Genomic DNA, 18,804 nt, shown 5'->3' with positions numbered 1-18,804 from the left:
ATGAGTAAAATGCATGCTCGCAGAACATAACGCACGACACGGCGTGAACGTGGTATTCGTACCGCCCCGGCCTTATTGGTGGCTCTTTGTCCGAGTGCAGTGAATAATTGTTTTCAAACAGGTTTCCGAAAGATCCAGAGTGAAGGAGGCAGTGGACTGAGGCCGTTAGACCAGGCAAAAGCGACTGGGAACCAGCAAAATGGACCTCCGTATGTTCAAAACATTTTCTGCCCGAGCACTTCGATCGGATGTCGCCGCTCGTAGTTCGTATACGTGCGGATGCCGTCCCCCTTCAGGTGAGGAACCACCTCAATACATTCTCAAGAGATTGGACAGAAATGTTCTTATTGAGAAGGTGTATAGCTTGACTGCATGTATGCTTTCAATATGACGTTGTAGGTGTTCATGCAAGAAATAGAATGATTTGCGAATAAATGGCTTTAGCTAGACGTTATGATCGAGTAGCGCGGCTACAGTATTTCCGCAGTGATTAAAAGGAATTGTGTCATTACTGCTAAACTGGCTGCGGTTTATATATGGCTCTGATGAAATTCTGCTTACTGTACATGATTTTTTATTTATTAGCTTACGCACTCCCTCATTAGAAGAAAATAAAAAGAGATACTTGTCATCTTTAGCATCAAGCACATTCTTTGGGGCATCATTTCCATTTGATATTATTACTTGTAGTGCGCAAATGTTTGCGCCTAGCAGTAATCTGTATGGCGGTGCATTTTTTTGTTGTTATCTCGGCCATAGCGCCTGGGAAGTGTCACTGTTTTATAACTAAGAGAGCACTGTGATTCCTTAAAACTATAGTTCGTTTACAAAGGAGATCATAAAGAAGTTCCATAAGGCATATAGAGCACCGCGTAATTTGCGCGCGTAATTTGCGCACGTTTTTTCTTTAATTAGGGCTCCAAAAAGAGGGTGCGCAATTTACGCGCAAGCGAGTCATCCGAACACGTCCTAAAAAAAAAAGGTTGGCACCCCTCGCTGGCAAACAAAAAGGTTGACTCGTCCGCCCCGCCCACGCTATGTAGCTCCCCGCGGGGTGGCATGACGGCACGTGCTTAGCTCAAAGCAATAAACGCGCAAAGATTCAATCGCGAAGTCGGCAGTGGGAGGAGATAACGGGCAATAAAACGGGGCCCTTGCGTGTGGCCCGGCTGACTAGCGGCAAACCGTATAGCAAACGGTACGGTAGTTTTGGATTTGGGGAGCGCGCAGCTGTTCGTCCGGGATAGCGACCGCCAGCGCGAGCAAGCCGGGTAAACTGCGCAGAGTTCGCACCCGCGTATACATGCTGGTGGTCTGGTTCAGCATAGTGCGCAAAATGTGCGAGTATTTTTTTTTAATCCGGTTAAATGTTTGAACTTTTTGGGGTGCACAATCTAAGTGCGGGCGCAAATTACACGAGTAAATACTGTAAATGTCTGACTTTGTCAAAATAAAATTCTATTCAAACGGCCGCTCACAATTTAGAGTACATTATAACCTGTCATACTGATTATTGAAAAGAATAGCTTTGTAATGTGAATGCGTCATGTACACCACCGACTTAGGCTCATGCTTGATGGCAGTCACTGTCAGTTTTTTCAAGAGTAATCAGGGCTTTGATTTAGCTTGATTGCTACTGAATCAACCAGAAATTACCTGCTTCCTAAAATCAGATTTTTGTCTTTTGTGGTAAATGAACGATACGCACATTTTCAAAAAGAAGTCAGTTAAGTAACATCAGCAGTACATGTCCAGAGTGCAAATGCTAGTTCTTGTTCATGAATCTATGTGCTGTAGCTTCACAGATGGACATGTACTATTGGTCACTGATGTTCAAGAATAAAGGCTGCAGTTAGCAGTCTCCCAGAGCTTTCTTTAGCGTGCCTGCATTACTGTCCTTTAGGGTACTGGGTGACTGAAGTATCGTATTTTGTAAAAATATGGAGTGCATGTTTTTCATACTATAGAAGCCGGAATAATCAAGAGAGTAATTAGTGTACCATGCTTACAATTTTAGTTCTAGATATTCAACACAACAGAAGGTGATTTTGGCCTTTCAAACTAGTAGTGTCAAAAGGGGGTGATCATCCCACTGCACGCAGCAACAGAGTAAGCACTAGCATATATGTTCTAGCATATAAGGGGATTCTTTACCACCCAACATTTTTAAGAGCAAAGATTTTGTGAAAGGACTAGAAAGCCATATTTTGCATACTTAACATATCCTGGTTTCCTTCCAGAAGAGTTATTTGTGATGCATTTTGCATTCATATCATACATAAGGTGTGTTGTTGCCATTTATTACCCAATGTTAGTTTTATCATATAGTTGTTCTTTTAAGAAATGTGTTGTTTCCCATGGGTTCTTCCTCGCATTGTATATGTTCTTCTTGTTGTATGCTACATTTGTATGCCCATCCTGCTTGGGCCAAAACATTGGCCTGCAGTATATGTAAATAAATAAAAAATATATGTTTTGCAACCTGCAACAAATTCATGTTCTTAAATGATGAAAACACTTTTCCACATGCACTTGGTACATATCCATACAGAGGAAAACCTTATCATTCTACCAGCCGCAATTTGTACACTATCTTAATCATTCTTTAGCTGTCATCATGCCTTAGTTGTGCACAGCTCAAATGCCCGTCTTATGTGCAGACTATGTTGGTTGGCTCGTGGTTTTGACAAGTATAAAACAGCATGTGCACACAAGTACCACATAGCACACAACAAACAGAACAGAAAACTATGCTATTTCTATACTGTTCCAGGCTAGGCAGATAAGAGTCGAATACAACAATGCAGCAATAGAAGTAGTGTCAGCAGGGCACTCTCTTTCTTTGCATATATTACAGAAAGGAATACATGAAGCAGAAGGGAGGGAAATGATTCACTTTTTCCACCAGCTGGGACAACTGTTACCAATTTTTCAAGTCACTTCCGCGCAGGGCTCCAATTACTTTGCATCTACATTGCTTAAATTTTATCAACTTTGCGATGCAGAAACAACTACCAAGAAATGAAAGCTTTCACACAATTGGGCAAGAATGGTCCACAAATATTTTTCTGTCTCAAAGCCCTCATTTACTGCCTTCCTATATGTTTTTACTCTCTCTCTGATCGAATAGTTCATGGTTCCAAAGTGATGTAATCAGTTGTGCATTTCTTCTTCTTTCTATATATTTGTTGAATCCTTTTTATGTGTGTTCTCCTTCCATACATGAGTGTTATCACTTTTGTTAAAAGATTTTGCTTGCTTCACGTAGCAAGCTATGTTTTGTAATAAGTGTTGTGCTGTATCAAACCTTTTTAAGGCTCATAATTTGATTTTCCAATAAAGTACAAATTTTGGACTTCACTAATGCGTTTAATCAGCTGAATGCAAGAAAGTGCAACTCGGCGAGGTGGTCGCAGGTCGACTCGGCATCTCGGTAAACGGTAAGTTGCGAGGTACAGTCTTTGTAAAAAGTTTAGAGCCCAGGGGGTTCACTTCCAAACTTTATAATGGGACTCCAGGAGCATTCATGTATGTCTTACCTATTGCAGGAGGCAGTAGCAGAAATCTTCTTATGTCCAGGAAATTTGGAGCGCTAGATATCCATTAAGAACGACAGAGTGTGGCTAAAAAGAAAACCCCCCTGGGCTCCAAACTTTTGACAAAGGCTGTACACTCAATCTTACAATGGCATGGCCTTACACTTCACCACCCTTAAGCGCAAATGTTTTAAACCTAACACTGTGCATCCTAAACCCGGCTATGTGTCCTTACGCTCGCACAACAGCACTCGATCGAGACAGCCGCGCGGATCGCTCGATCCACAGGGTCCATGTCGGAGAAAACTTGCACGCAGTTGACATATCGCTCGCACAGCGTACAGTAAACAGATATGATACGCTTCAGACTGCTTCGCGTATCGCTTTGCTGACGGATACCATTGGATGCGGCGCGGCTTTCTTGGCACTGTACGCTTCGGTGAGCACAGCGCGGCCCACGCATATCGGTCGCCAACAATTGTGACCGTCATGCACAGGAGAATGTAGACGGAACGGGTATACTTACAAGGACACGGTCTGGATGAGTTTGTATTTATTCTTGATTAAAACAGCGCGGGAAAAATGCACAAAAATGAAGGAACACGCAGAACATGTATACATACACAAAACAAGCGCCCACTCGCAAATGGCTTTTTCTTCCCTCGCTGCTGTAACCATATAAACCAGCGTGTCACCGTCGTCTATCGCTTTATGAGCCGTCGGCACTGTCAATTTCTCCTTGGAACAAGACTAGCAGCGTTGAGGGACGCAACCGCACAAAACGCGAAGCCGAAAAAGAATAGCGAAGCTGCAGCGCCAAGCCTTTTCAGAGAAAGCTGTCGCGGGCTTCCAAAACAACCGCTTTCGTCAAGATGGCATCCTGAATGAACTAAGCGCACAGCAATGAAGACCGGCACCGACTACAGGCCTCTGGAACTTTGTGCCTCCCGCGGACCACAACGATTGAATAAAAAATTACCGACGATTACGTTACTTCCTAATGCGAAATTTCAGCACAGCAAATAAGCTGTTTCACCTTTTCGACAGTTTGAGGCAAAGAAATCGAGCAACACATGTATGCTCTATCACAGAATTTTTTTTTTATTTTTCACACGTATTCGCAATTTCGGCTCGGGCGGTGCACATATACAGATCCGCCGCCACCGATCTGGCTCTCTGATTGCCACCGCACAGGGGTTGCATTGGAGGAGGAGCGAAGAAAGGAATTAAGTTCGAGCCGGCGCTTTGACAACCGGAGACTCGCAAGAAGAGGGGGGAGGGGGGCGGCGTGTACACCCAACGGCAAACGATGGGGGCAGAAGCGCGCGCAGCAAGCGGACAACACGATAAAGGGAGGAGGGAAGAGATAGCAGCGACTGACTGATGCCGCTGACGCCGATAGCGCTGGGGGGATGAAATGGGGGCGGAGCTGGTTACGAGGCCGACGCCGACGACGACGCGAAACCCAGGAACGGACGCCAAAGAGCTGCGCTCTAAAATGCGAATTTCCAACTCTACTCGACCGGCTCTGCCGACGTGGGTGATGCGTGAAGCAGACGACGCCGCTGCGCCCAACGCTGCTATTGGCTGCGCCGCCGCCCAAGGAATCAGTAGGCCTTGCGAAACCACGTGACTTCCTGCACGTTTTTTGTAACGCGGCTCGGATAGCGAGGTCCTCTCCTATGATTTCATTCCTCCATGGGCGTATCACTCGCACAGCGATCGCTTTCGGCAAGACGCTTCCTAACTCTCCTTTCATCAGGCTCCATTCGTCGGCTTAAACAGCTGTGACGGTGGCGGCAATGAAATGCAGGACGATGCAGAAGCGTACGCGGACACGACGAGACGCAGGCCTGACAAGAATGTATCTGCAGCGCGTTCGAATAGTCCGCGAGCGTGTATACATCTGCCTGCCAAAGGGGGAACCTTCATGAGCTGAAGGCCCAGCAGCCGCTCTTTTACATGCGTGGATGGATGGATGGATGAATAGGAGCGCCCCCTTTGAAACGGGGTGGTGGCAATTGCCACCATGCTCAGCTTTTCTTTATTTCTTTTTTTTTTGTTTACTGTGTTGGCAATTCTCATTAAGATTCTCCATCAACTTTGCCTACGGTTTCCTACTACTCTAACCTTATTCCACATCTCTGCTTTTCAGCCACCAATCCTCCAATCGCTTTTTGCTGACTTCCACTGCAGATTTATTTACATGACCATTGTTATCTTTAAACCCTAGGGCCTCAGAAAGAGTGACTGTGCCTGCATCGATATCCGGATGGAGTGAGTGTGGGACCGCAGCGCCATCTTACGGGACGGCGCGGAAGCGCGGCCCTCTCAGAGAGTCTCGTTAAATCTCGTACGGTGACCGGATGAGTGGAATTCAGTGCCCGGATGTTGGCTCTCGGTCTCGGCGTGACGTCACCACACTGCCGACAACGGGAGCTAAAAGCATTTCATGCTTAAAAACGTTATTGGTTCAAAAAAAAATAAGAACGAAACTTGGCACGACGATAGATGATCAAAAGAACTTGCTTCGTGTTATGACTTCGCTGGCTCGCTTGAGGGCACGGCGTTGGACAGCCATGTCCGAGCCGAGCAGCGCGATCTCCCACTGCTCAAAAGTACTAAGTGGCGGTTCTGCTTTATGGAGATCAGCGGGGTAAGCACATAGGATGCTGGGTCTATCAGCATGTTGACCGCGGAGGCCGCCGTCGGACCTATAGCTACCAGGAAACATGGTGGCATACTGGGCCGACGTAGGGAAAGAAAGTGCTTGATGCGGCTATGAAAGGACTGTTTAAGATTTTGCAAGGCGAACAGCGCAAAAAAAAAAGAAAAATATTGGTGCTTAGCGACCCCTGGTGGAGCGGATGATCAGCACTAGCAGGGTCGCCATTGTGCTTTTCCGATTGTTGCACTTCTTTTGAACGATGATGTCAAGCGAGAGGGTTGTGTGGTTGTGTTCTTCTTGGGAAGGTTATACCGAGTGCTTTATAGTGTGGTAAATGTGTTGGCACGGACTTGAGCCACTCCTCGTGCAGCGCGTATGCGGGCATCGTCTCGAGAGCGTTCGTCCCCTGTTCGACCCACCGCAGGTTCTTCGCTCTGGCCTTCCGCATACTTGCAGCATTGGCACGCTTTGCCCGGCCTGCATCTATGGCTCTGCCGCAAAGCGAGTGGTGCGCGCGTCACCGCTGGAGGCTTTGTCAGAACTGCGGCGGCTGCTACTGCGCAGGTGTGCAGGGTGCCGTGCCATGCAATCATCCTTCGCCTCACGCTAACTTAGTCGCCATCAGATGAGGGGTCGAAGTAAGCGCGAGGCACGGGCTATGCGCTCAAGGTATGCACGTCATCACATGATCCTGTGGCCGCGTAGTATGCTAAATGAGGGCGACGGTGACGACGCGGAGGCCGTGTACCTTGGCTTTAACATCTAGCCCTGTAAAACTCACCGGTGTGCTGTGTCATGTTAGGACACGATAAAGCAACTCAAGTGGTCGACATTAATTGTGCGTCGTCCACGACGGCGTCTCAGGCCCCAAACGTTCATGTTTCGGATGCAAACTCTACCTACCACTAGCACTGCTGGCAGTTACACAACCAAGTCAAAGTTAAAGCAGTATACTGCTTGTAAGAACTGTAAACCCTGTAAAAACTGACCAACACTCTCTAAGTAAACGTCTAATTAAAAAAGGGCGACCGCCATGCTTCAGCAACTTCATGCAGAAAGTTCGAATAGGGTGCCATGAGCGTTGCAACACGCCGTGAGCGGACGTTACGTTTGCACTGAACTTCCAGTGCACGCGTGCCCCATGTTCTTCTTTCTGGTGTTGTTTGCGAAAATAGCACTGGAATTCCCCGCGCTGCAGGGAACAAATTTTTCTTCTTGCCAAAAATAGGTAAGGCTTCGGTCGTCTCTATCGTGACTACGAAACCGTGCCATTGACTCTAACTGCGAGATTAATCAAAAAAGTGTAATTGTTGTTTCTTAGCTAGGTAATTAGTATTGCTTTAAAAGTTACGTCTGCCACAGCTTACAGTTTTTTTATCAAAATATTTGTTTCGAGCACACCATTTCTAGGCAGTTTTTGAAACTCCTCGATGGAATGCGCGCGATATTGTACGTGCCTTCCGGTAAAATTGTTTTTAGTCGGCGCTTGTCTTGTGGGCTCACACTCAGGCTGCGCCTTTCGCGCAGCTTGACTGCAATCTTTCCAGTTCACTGACGATCAGCTGCCCAGGGGAATGGCAAAACTATAGACAGCGGGAGTTAGAGCATCTTCTTCTTGTCGTGACGAAAGAAAGAGAACTGGATATCTTAGCGGCTATGCGAGGGGGACACAGTGTGACTGGCTTTGAAGGTTTTTTTATCTGTCGTCATGGTTAACACGGAAAATATGGCATATTTGATTCAAAAAGATTTTTCTGTACGCCACGGAAAGCCTGGTCATAAGCAACGGAATGCTAACGCAAAACTGCGAACTAAGGGCGGCGTGCAATACCTCTAAAAATGTCTGCTTCCAGCCTGCGAGCTGGAGGGCCAGCTAGCGAAGTAGAAATTATCACATTTAGAAACTGCATAGCGTAATTGCAGAGGACTACGGGCGAAGAAAACAGAAGACAGACGGCGTTTTTCAAGCAGTCTTTACTGCATCCAAGGTAGCCGGTATACCTGTCAATTAAAAAAAAACACCTTCGAAACAAAGCTCCTCGGCATTTTTTAAGGTGGCTCCTGGACTCTCTCTCAGCAGCAACTTCAGCATTTTCGTTTGCGATGGGGTCCGCCGCAGATATCCTCGTCCTTCGCATCTCGCTGCTAGCGCACACTGCAACCCCTCAGCTGGAGGATTGGCCGTCCCCGGCTTTGTGCCAGCTTCCTGATATCCCAGAAGCGACGTGACATCCTTCTTCCCCTCCACGGTGGTAACCTCAGCCTCCTTGGTGCCAGTCTTGCAGTGTTTGAAGACCATCCTGGCTGGAGATCCGAAAGGAATAAATGAGATTGAATTAATGAATCCGATCTTGATAGCTGCGGCACACAGGCCACGTGACCCACTTGAAGGGTGCACGGTCAAATGTTCAAAGAAATCCCCTAAGACGGAGTAGATATCTAGCAATGGAGTAATTACTCACTGACATCCACGCAAGCACAGCCATGCGGCTACAAAAGACAGCTATACAGCTTCTACAGAAACTTCGTGGTTCAAGAAAAGTTAGTCCGTGTTTGGGGTTCCAACCCTCGACGGTGAGGAATTTTTCTTTCACTACGAAGTTTCAGTGGAAGCTGCATAACTTTCTTTTTTAGCCCCATGACGGCAGTTGGGTGGATACGTGGATTACTTCCTTATTATGGAAGGGTGTATGTGTGCGTGTAAATCTGTTCGAGTGCTGTCTTCTGCGTTGTGAGTCAGGAATACATCTACGCTACGTTTCCAACGAATTACTGCCTGCGAAATATGGATAAGCACACTGGTTGGATGCACTAGTTTTCTAAAAAGCGACTGCACTTTTTCCCCGCCAGGAGAGCCGAGGTATAGGTTACTGGAAGTCAGGGACGACGAGGCATTTGGCGATTGGTGGCGGACCAGAACATGATATCGCACAAACGGAAGTGAGCCAACTTCTACCGTAAGAGATGCTTGCCTGTTGGCCGGCGGCCGAAGTGCACCCGGGGCGATTTAGAGAGCGAGCAGCACTACCCGATTGCTATACACCTTAGTGCCCAAAAAATTATTTTCATCTTCATTTTGCCGTAACCTCTCCTCTCCTTATTTGGTTTGCATATAATAAACATTTAGTGCACCGCCTTTCAAATGTCGCGAGGCTCGCTCAATGGCCTCAAGCTTTCGCTGAACATCGCCTTCCACCGCAGTCAAAGCAAATGATCTACGAGTGTGTGCCAAGATTCAAGAATACGACTGTTCGTGATGAACTTACCGTGGTGGTCGCGCGGAGGGTAGTTGATGGCTACGCCTGGCTGGGTGCGCTCCCGTGGGAAGACAGCTTGCCGCGTCATCGGAGGGCCCCGAGCCAGATACTGGGGCCGGGGATCGCCACCAGTTCCCTGTCCTCCTCGACCCAGAGCTCCGGGCCGGCGATCACCACCAGTCCCCTGTGCTAAGGGTTGGCTGCGGCGACGTAAGATCTGGACGAGGATGTGCTCGACCTCCGGGACGGGGTGGTAGACCAGTGCCCTCTCAGAAGGAGAAGACTGCGCATGGGGATTGATAGAACCTTTGCGCCTGCGGGTTTGGGAAGCGTCTGGGTGGCACTCATCCTCCCAGTAGTTGTTCGGATGGCACATCCTTGAAGCACGGCAGAGCTGCTTCTCGAATCAGCGGCTTTAACTGTGACGCAGTGTTTGGAAAGCGCTGGAGCCCTGGGAGAGCAACCTTGCACAGGCCTATAGCCGCGCGCGTGTTCGTTTTCATCGGCTTCGTTTTCTCTTTTTGGCGCGTGTTCGCGAGAAATAACATTCGCTAGATTTACCACTATATTAATGATTAGCAACTCTTAAAATTCAGTGCATGCCGCATAAAGATGAAAGAGGGGCTAAATGGTTTGGTTTACTTTATGGGGCTTAACGTCTGGATCGAAAATAAATGAATAGCAAAGGAAGACCTTACTGAACAGGTCTCCTCAACTGAATGCTAGCATTCAAACAGCGCGCGCCTGAAACCGAAATCGCAAGTTTCGCAACCAGCCGCTGGGTGCGCTACAGCCAATTGGGCAGCAGGGTTCTTTAGGAGTGTCCGGTATTTATGAATCCCTTTCTTTATGCTGCTGCATTCGGAAAGACGCTGTGGTTCGACACGCAGAGCACACAGCACGCGAAGAAGCGGTGCTCCGTATACCTAAGTGGAAAAGTGTGAACTGCTCTGCTCGTATCTCACTGCAACAGTACTGTGTTACAGTCGGTTTGGTAGTGTGGTGTGCCCTTGCCACTGAAAGACTATACCAGCCAGAAAGGTGTCTTATAACGCCTCTATGGGAAGTGTTGGATGTTATTTTCGGATGATCGCCTGATAGCTTCTAAAAAAAATGCATGCTCCATAGTGAATTCCGCTTTTTTTTGTCTTCTGGGGCCTACAGACGGAATAAATTATTATGCTTTGGGTTGACTGTACTTAGTGAAATAGTGCATGCGGATTGTTTGTGGCTGTGGTGCTGAAATCACTTCAATGAACGTGCGCTGGGCAGTGATTTGAAGAATACATATGCTTTCTAACCGTCTATATATTTGGGAATGCTTTGATAATGATTAAGTCTATCTCCATATCCATCGCAAACACGAGCTCTACGCTATAGACATACTCCTAAGCACTGAAAATTGAAACTGAGAAATATTTTGTGCCCACTGAGTTTTATAGATGTTATGTTCATGGGATACCACCTTCATATATTGCCTTATTATCGTAGATCTGAGAAGAGGGTGTTGAATACGACTTCTCTTGGCCCTGTACGAAATCCCGGATGCTCTGGGGCTATTTCTATTTGTGTGATTGGCATAGAGCAGTCTGTAATAAGGTCATTTGTTTTATTCACCTTCCTTCATAGCATACAGGAAGATATGGTTGCTTGAACATTTCCTGTTCCCACAAGGTCAATGTTCGCATTTGATCATTTTCCCGTACCTCTCCTCGCTTTCCTATTGTGTGAACGCAGTAATGTATGTATCATCTGGTCTGCGTACGTTTTGATAGTATTGATGAAAATAACCGTCCCCCATATACTCTAAAAGGCAGCCGCGATTTCAGCAGGAAAATGCAGAGCCATTTAAAGCAATCTTACGCCACAAATGCACCGCACGTAAATAGGATATCCTCTGCACATGTAACTTGTCTCGCGGGTAAGTTCAGCCACTTCTTATTCGGTCACTGTTCAGAGCCTGAGATTGTGTACTGGTTTGTAACTAATGAGCCGATTTTAAAAAAAAATTCCACTGCTGTTTTTTTAAACCACAATGCATCGCTCGTAAACTCGCGAGCAGATAACGAGTCGCAAACAAAAAGCTATGAATACACCTCAAATGCACCACTCGATCTTTAAGAGAAATTATGGCCTTGCGGATGCATTAACTCGTTGAAATTCGACGTTACACACGAAGCGAGGGATAAGGGCGAAAACACAACGAAGGCTGACAGCCGAAACATGCAGAGACCAGAGGTGTGCCTCAAGTTTCTGCGCTTTCGCCACCCCTTTTCAATATGCGGATCCGCGACATTCCTCTACACCATAACGTTGTAGTTTATATTTACACAGACGATATGGCCTTTTTTTCCCTCTGCAACAGATATTCATTTGTATATCGTTCTTTAAAGGCTTAACTCAGTGCACTCAAGGTTTCGCTGGAAAACATTAATTGGGTTTTAAATGTGCAGAAAAGTAGTATGCTAATTTTTTAATCTAACATGCCTTTATATATCTCGCTACACTATCCCTCGGACAACATACCAAAGGAAAAATCTCGGAGGTATCTAGGCGTTACTCGCGATGTTACAATACCGTTACCGTTAGAATACCGTTAGAAAGGTGAGCGTGCCCTCGGTAGGCTACTACGGGTAAGTGTTAGGAAATTTGTCATGCGCCCGGACGCGCTTCCCCTTCTTTACAAAGCCTATGTCAGACCAATTTTGGAATTTGGTTGCATACTCTTTCCCCGCTCCTCTAAATATAGGCTTCATTCGTTGTTGCTGTTTCTAGCGGAGTTTATGGCTCTTGAGCTGGCTGCATTGAAAATTCCCTCACAAAGTTTCTCATGTGATATTCCCCTCATATTGTCCCTCGGTTTTTTTGGTGCTGGAGTACACGAGGGGCGGTCCTTTGAGCAGCTCACTAAAGTCTTTTCTTCCTGGATGAATGAAAGAGGTATGCTATATTTGGGTTCCAGGTCACTGGGGTATTTTTCGAAATGATGGACCAGACTTCTTGACAAAATCAGTTCTCAAAGCACCTGTCTGCTGTAGCGTCCCCAATCTCATCTTTTCCGGAACGTCTCGTTCTAATTGTTTTCAGTATATAACCGACACATGCGACGATCCCTTCCTTTAGACCGCTGACTACCAATATCACATGTACCCATGCAAGGCTTGTGTGTTCAAATCCCGGTAGTGTAGATAGCGATGACTGTCACGCGGTGCAGGATGTACCGCTTAAATTTTTACTTATGTAGATGAGGGTTCAGTTCCAAACGTTTTGCCTGGCTTGTGGAGATGTAGAAACTTTGGAGCATTTCCTAGTCTCTTGCCGGAGGTTTGCGCACCAGAGAAAGACGCATCTTGAAATTCCTATTACAAAATTGGGACTCACTTAGCGGGCCCCGCTTCTTCTCTACTTCTGTACGAGCGCATGACGTTTTGCACTGCATCAAGTTTGAGAACCCCTCCACGATCACAAAATAGCTACCGGCAGATTCCCTTGCTAATTGTATCAAAAACTGCACTTTTTAAAAGATCTGTCCGTAATTTTGATGTATTCAATTCTCTGATCTTGTCACCCATTTTTTTACCTCGTTAATTAATCTTTAACTTATTACTCAAAGCACAACCATTAGCTTGGCAGCTGTTTACCCTCTTTTCTTGGCCCTCCTCTCTGAACCTTCGCCTATCCCCCGTCGTGGGTATGTGCCACGTCACTAAGGCAGCAACAACAACCGAAACATGCCGTTTGTAGACTACACTGGTTGTGTGTTATTTCGTCGCCTTTGTCTGGTGCGTCGCACGAAACCTGGAGGTTTTCTAAGTTTTTTTTTCGCTAAAAACAAAGGCTATGAGAGCACGAGACTATTTTTAGTTTTGACATCAATCTTTAGTTCGCCTCATTATTCATAGAAATCACTGGCTTCGCAGCATAGGGCACGATGTTTTGAACGCGCGCGCTTCTAGGCAAGCAGCGCTAACACTCCACACATACCTTGTAGCATTCGTTTGATCTTCACCGAACTGCAGGCACCGTGGCACCCGCAGACAGCTAAGCGACCCACGATAACTGCGCAGGAGGGACGCTTATTGACCGCAGCCGATATCCTGTGGCTTACAAGCAGCTGTCTTAGCTGATGATTGGGCAGTTGTGTTCGACCATCGCGAGTGGTTTACTGCAGGTACAAAATGTGCTTCCACAAGACATTACATTTCCTCTGATGGAACCATAAGAAGCTTAAGCCGCTTAAGCAGCTTAAGCAGCTTAAGAAGCTGCGGTCGTCAGACATGGCAAATAAAGAAACGGATTTTATTGTAATTGTAACCCACATAACACATATTGTGTATCTAGCCTTGTTCACGTTTTTTTTTTTTTTGTTACGCATGTCATAGTACTTTTGTCACCTCCCAGTTTGGAATCTTAGCTTGACAGGCATTGTGGGTGAAGATTTCGGGATGTTGTATTGCGGAACATTTCATTTTTATTCAAAAGTTGGAAATTTGTAATTTTGTCGTAGTTGCGTAAATTTGAATTTTGAAGCGATTGGTTGACCACTGACTTTTAAACACTCATATAGAGGCATTCTGCGAACGAGTAACACAGAGGTTCAAGTGTTCAAGCATATCCAAGGATTATTCTCAGAAATGTTTTACTTCACAATAAATGTAAATTTTTCAATTATCTCAAGTAAGCTTATAGTCGCTAAAATTTCCGCCTTCCAAATTTCCTTCCTCCTGCGCAGAGTTGCTGATTTAGCGCTTCCTGCAGTCAGTCAGTGGTGCAGTAAGTTTATGTTACTATACCATCATGGTTTAATATGCATCATGTGTTAAGTCAATATTTAATGGTGCTACAGAGCCTTTCTCATCAAAACTCTCTGCTGGCAAACTGTCGCAAGTTATGGTGAGCCAACTCAGTACACCGCTGCGGACCGCCGAAAAAGACTTATTCTTTGCACTCGCCCCAATGAATACAGGTGCACCCCGAAAAGAGCCCTCCATTAATACGATTTAATGAGTGGGGACATAGTATTAGGTTCCTTTACTAGAGCATGATGACTTCCAGACAACTTTACATTGATTAGTTAGCTACCTCTTCTAACACATACATTCCGACAGCGCAGATGCAAGCATGAAAGCAACACCGGTGCTGAACAAAATGTTCACGTATGGAGGCTTCTCTAAAGCGTACAATCGGTAACGAGCGGAGGAAAGCAACGCCACTGAAAATTTAATAACACAATCTGGCGGGCTAGTTGGTGCGAATCCATACGATTTCAGCAGCGCGAACACGGTTAGGAAAAAACAGACAGAAAGGGGGACAGGACAGAGCGCTGAACTATCAACTTTATTTCAAGAATGACCAAGACCCCGCTCTTAAATACACACGCCACAGAAACGCCCACCTGGGGGATCTATCTAAGCACAACACAATCAGAGCGCGAACGAGTATATTATCACTTTTCCCCGGTTATCAAGGATACAAAGAGCATGAGTACTAACAAAGAAAAAGACTAAAAACCGGTGAAAGACATGTAAAAAGCATGAAACAACAGGGCTGAGGGTGCATGAAGGTCTGAAGAAAACACAAGCAAAAAGGCTAAACACACAGGAAAGACATTGCTACAACACGATGGGATAACAAGGCCGAGGAAGCGGAGGTTGTTAGGTGAAATGGCGAAAAACAACTGCTAAAAAAGTTAACTAAGGATGAACGCCAACAACTAACACGGCTAAAACGTCAGAAACCATGTAAAAGATGCCTCTAAAACGGGAGAAATCAAATAAAACCAGAAAGAAAAGCGACTTCTTTTTCGGACAGGGAGATTGAAGGAGTGCTCACACAACCTTCCCTAGACTTCCTGATGTAGGCAGCTTCAACAATTTCGCGCGTCAACTGGTTTTTATGCTTTTTTAGCACAGATGTTCTTTTGAAACGGGGAACACATGTCTTTCCTGTGTTTTTAGCCTTTTTGCTTGTGTTTTCTTCAGACCTTCATGCAACCTCAGCCCTGTTGTTTCATGCTTTTTACATGTCTTTCACCGGTTTTTAGTCTTTTCTTTGTTAGTACTCATGCTCTTTGTATCCTTGATAACCGGGGAAAAGTGATAATATACTCGTTCGCGCTCTGATTGTGTTGTGCTTAGATAGATCCCCCAGGTGGGCGTTTCTGTGGCGTGTGTATTTAAGAGCGGGGTCTTGGTCATTCTTGAAATAAAGTTGATAGTTCAGCGCTCTGTTCTGTCCCCCTTTCTGTCTGTTTTTTCCTAACCGTGTTCGCGCTGCTGAAATCATACTGAAAATTTGCAGCCTCGCCAGGCGCAAGCGGCCCAAAGCACGCATAAGACCGTGGGTGGCCCTGTATTGACGCGAAAATTGGACGAGAACTGAAACTTCATTCTGTCACGGTGCACTGGATTTGAACGCCGCTGGCAGGACCGAAAAGGCGTGCACACTTAGCGGGCACGACGCACTGTTGGCGAAAATATTGTTTGTGGGGCACGATTTTTTAGCGCGTCCCTTTAGTCCCAAAGGGGTGTTTATAACTGTTCGCGCTAATATTTCCTGTGGCACAACCGTGCATCCTTTAATTAGTTACTCTTTCAGACCAGTCGTCGGTAAGAGAAACGTCAGCATTGCTCCTTGAGATTGCCATGGATCCTAGACAGTTCAGCTTGCAATGTTATGCATGGAAGGAGGTTAACTGCATTGAACGGTAGTCCTGAATATAGGCTCCCTTGCATGGTGAGCACAAAAACTCTCTAACCACTGAGCCACCGCGGCGACAACGACATGCCGTTCAGCTGAAAGAGAAGCGGCTGATGGCAGGGCACCTACAGCCTTGGAAGCAGCCAGAGAGGCCATGCGCGCAGGTCGGTTCGATGAGTGGAAGCAGATGAAGGCTGTGGCCCTTTGAGCAGCGAAAAAATTTCGCCAAAACTCGAGTACAGCCACAATCAATGTGGTGCTCTAGCACCTGCAACGCGTTCCCTGAGGTTCGTCTATGTCATGCTTCCACACTAGGAGCAGTCACAAAGCCACCCACAGTCCAGGGTCCTTGGGTTTGAATTTTATAGTGAGGTCAGTGCAGAATATTGTAAGGTATTGTATGGAAATATTGAAGGGGTTTGTCCAGTTTTGCGACACGTAGAAGTATATTTCTCTTAAAGTATGTCTTTTGCTAGCATTTAATGGTTAAGACTGTATTGGTAAATCAATGTGGAACGTTTTTAAAGCTAAAGAAAACGTTAGTAGCAAAGAAATGCAAGCGTTTCGAGTAGAGATCTGTGGACATACTGACTGTGGCAGTACAATCTTACCATATATGAAAAAATTACGTCCATGAGAAACTTAGTGGTGAAAAATGCTGTAGTCCGGAATTTCCGGTTATGTTCCCCACAATACTAGATTTTCATCAGCACCACCTACTCTACTCTCGACAACCAGACTACATATTTTTTGTCTCTTTCCAGATGATGAGATGGAAAGTGGAAATTTCAGCGACATAGATCTCAATAACATTGTTGTCACATTTTCTTCTCGATGTCAAGACTGTGTGTGCCCAACAGCACTGCGGAGAACGGTGCAGTTTTTTCACACGGTAATTTTAAAAAAGGCTGCCACACTCCCGACTCGTGAGGCCAAGCAGGAGGTTTTTACGGCCAACCCTGTGCTCGATGACGTCACAAGTTTGAATGCCGCGTGGGGCAGACGACGACGACAATGCACACAACTAACTAGGCATGGCCTTTACCGATAATGCTCAAGACGACAAAGCTCGAAGAAATACAGGTGGGTTGGACTGTACACTTACATTTAGTGCTCATGCTTAGCACAGCCTGGAACGGGGCTGGGCGACTGCGGCGCTATTTGGAGCAACATGTGAAAGCACAGACGGGCGACGGCCTGCTTCCGACCGCCATCATGAGTTCACCAGATAGTTTTAGCTCTCGCTTAGTACATTGAGGTCTTTGGAGGAATGTGTGGCAGCTGGTGCGTAGCTGTGGGATATCCCAATGACGCAGCGAAAAACAAGAGAGTGGTTTAACACCAAATCGCGAAAGACAAAGAGGTGCGCGACAAATAGATTCATGCTATTCGGCGCCTCAATTTGTCCCTGAATTTGGGAACACGTTTGTGCTCGGAACATTTCGTGAGGATCCGCTGCCAAGACAGGATTGTTGTGATGGAGGAGTTTTGTTGTCATGAATAGCAGACAGTGGTTGAAGTCGGATGCTGTGGCTACGTTGTTCCCGTACATGATGCCTGCTAAACCGTGCGAACGGAAGCAATGAAGAGAAAGCGAGCAAAGATAACTAGATTCGAATGTTTCTTCTTTTAGTTCATTAAACCTCACTTCCTAAAATTACTGCAAGAAGCGAACCGCAGCCAAAATTATTTATATTAATTGAGGTTGTCCAGTTGATATCCAATCAAGAGAAGGAATGTTGTCTAGGGATAAAGTATCGGTCGGCATCATAAATACAGCCTCGTTGTTTGACCAGGTATACCAGACCCATCAACATGTCAGAGCATATAAACTGCTTCAAAATTCTACGGAATATGCATGCTGCAGCAGAAATCTAGTTGTCATGGCGCGGCGAAATCTTATTCCCATTAGGATGTTCCACGTAACTGGTGTTGTAAAACTGTACCCAGCGTCGGTTTAGGTGTACGATACCGCGGTCAAGGTATAATATTGGGAACAACCGGTTACAGGTTGTTACGGATGCAACCGATCTTGGGCAGCAGATTGTGCACTGCATTTCTACTCTTAGCGACGGATGGCATTCGCCACATGAACACCTATAATTATGGCACATGTGTCATTAAATCTATTCCTTCGACCGTTTTATAATTCGAAATTTCAGGGAGGGTCACCCTTCGCAGCCATGTCCAAGCGCGACGAGCTGGGTTCGCTCAGCGTTGCCATGGTCAGGCCTCTGCCGTCGCGGAAGATCTTCGTCAAATAAGGAATCGCTTACGCTAATACCTATCAACGAATCGTCGCAGGCACAGCCCGATGACATTTCGGAAGAATCGCTGATATTGCATGCTGCCTTCTACATGGTGTTCTCAGAGCGACACGCTTTTCACACAGCGCGGCATTGCGGCACCAGGCGCATGCAGCTCGCTAAGGCAACCTGTGTCGTCATCACTGACGTCAACCAAAGCACCCATCCGGGACGCGCTCGGGAGTTTTGATTTCGATTCAAGATTTTTACTTATTTAAAATTGTTCTTTGCGCAGTGTAAAAATAATTTACACAATGTGATGGAAAGCCTTCAGCAATACAAATCGCCCATTAAATCTCGGTGGGCAGAAATTCGCCCGAGTTCCGTTTTAATGTCTG

The 18,804-nt window shown here is 46.1% G+C and overlaps 1 pseudogene; it reads right to left on the bottom strand.

Annotated features, from left to right (window-relative positions):
• Positions 1–8,349: 8,349 nt before the first annotated feature.
• LOC149354061 (uncharacterized) lies at positions 8,350–9,837 on the bottom strand (annotated as a pseudogene).
• Between the last annotated feature and the right edge of the window lie 8,967 nt (positions 9,838–18,804).

The sequence above is a fragment of the Amblyomma mixtum genome, chromosome 3, assembly GCF_055824585.1.
Source record: "Amblyomma mixtum isolate Tamu chromosome 3, ASM5582458v1, whole genome shotgun sequence".
NCBI classification, from domain to species: domain Eukaryota; kingdom Metazoa; phylum Arthropoda; class Arachnida; order Ixodida; family Ixodidae; genus Amblyomma; species Amblyomma mixtum.
The sequence above is the reverse complement of the archived record's forward strand: the minus strand, read 5'-3'. Positions and strand labels throughout refer to the sequence as shown.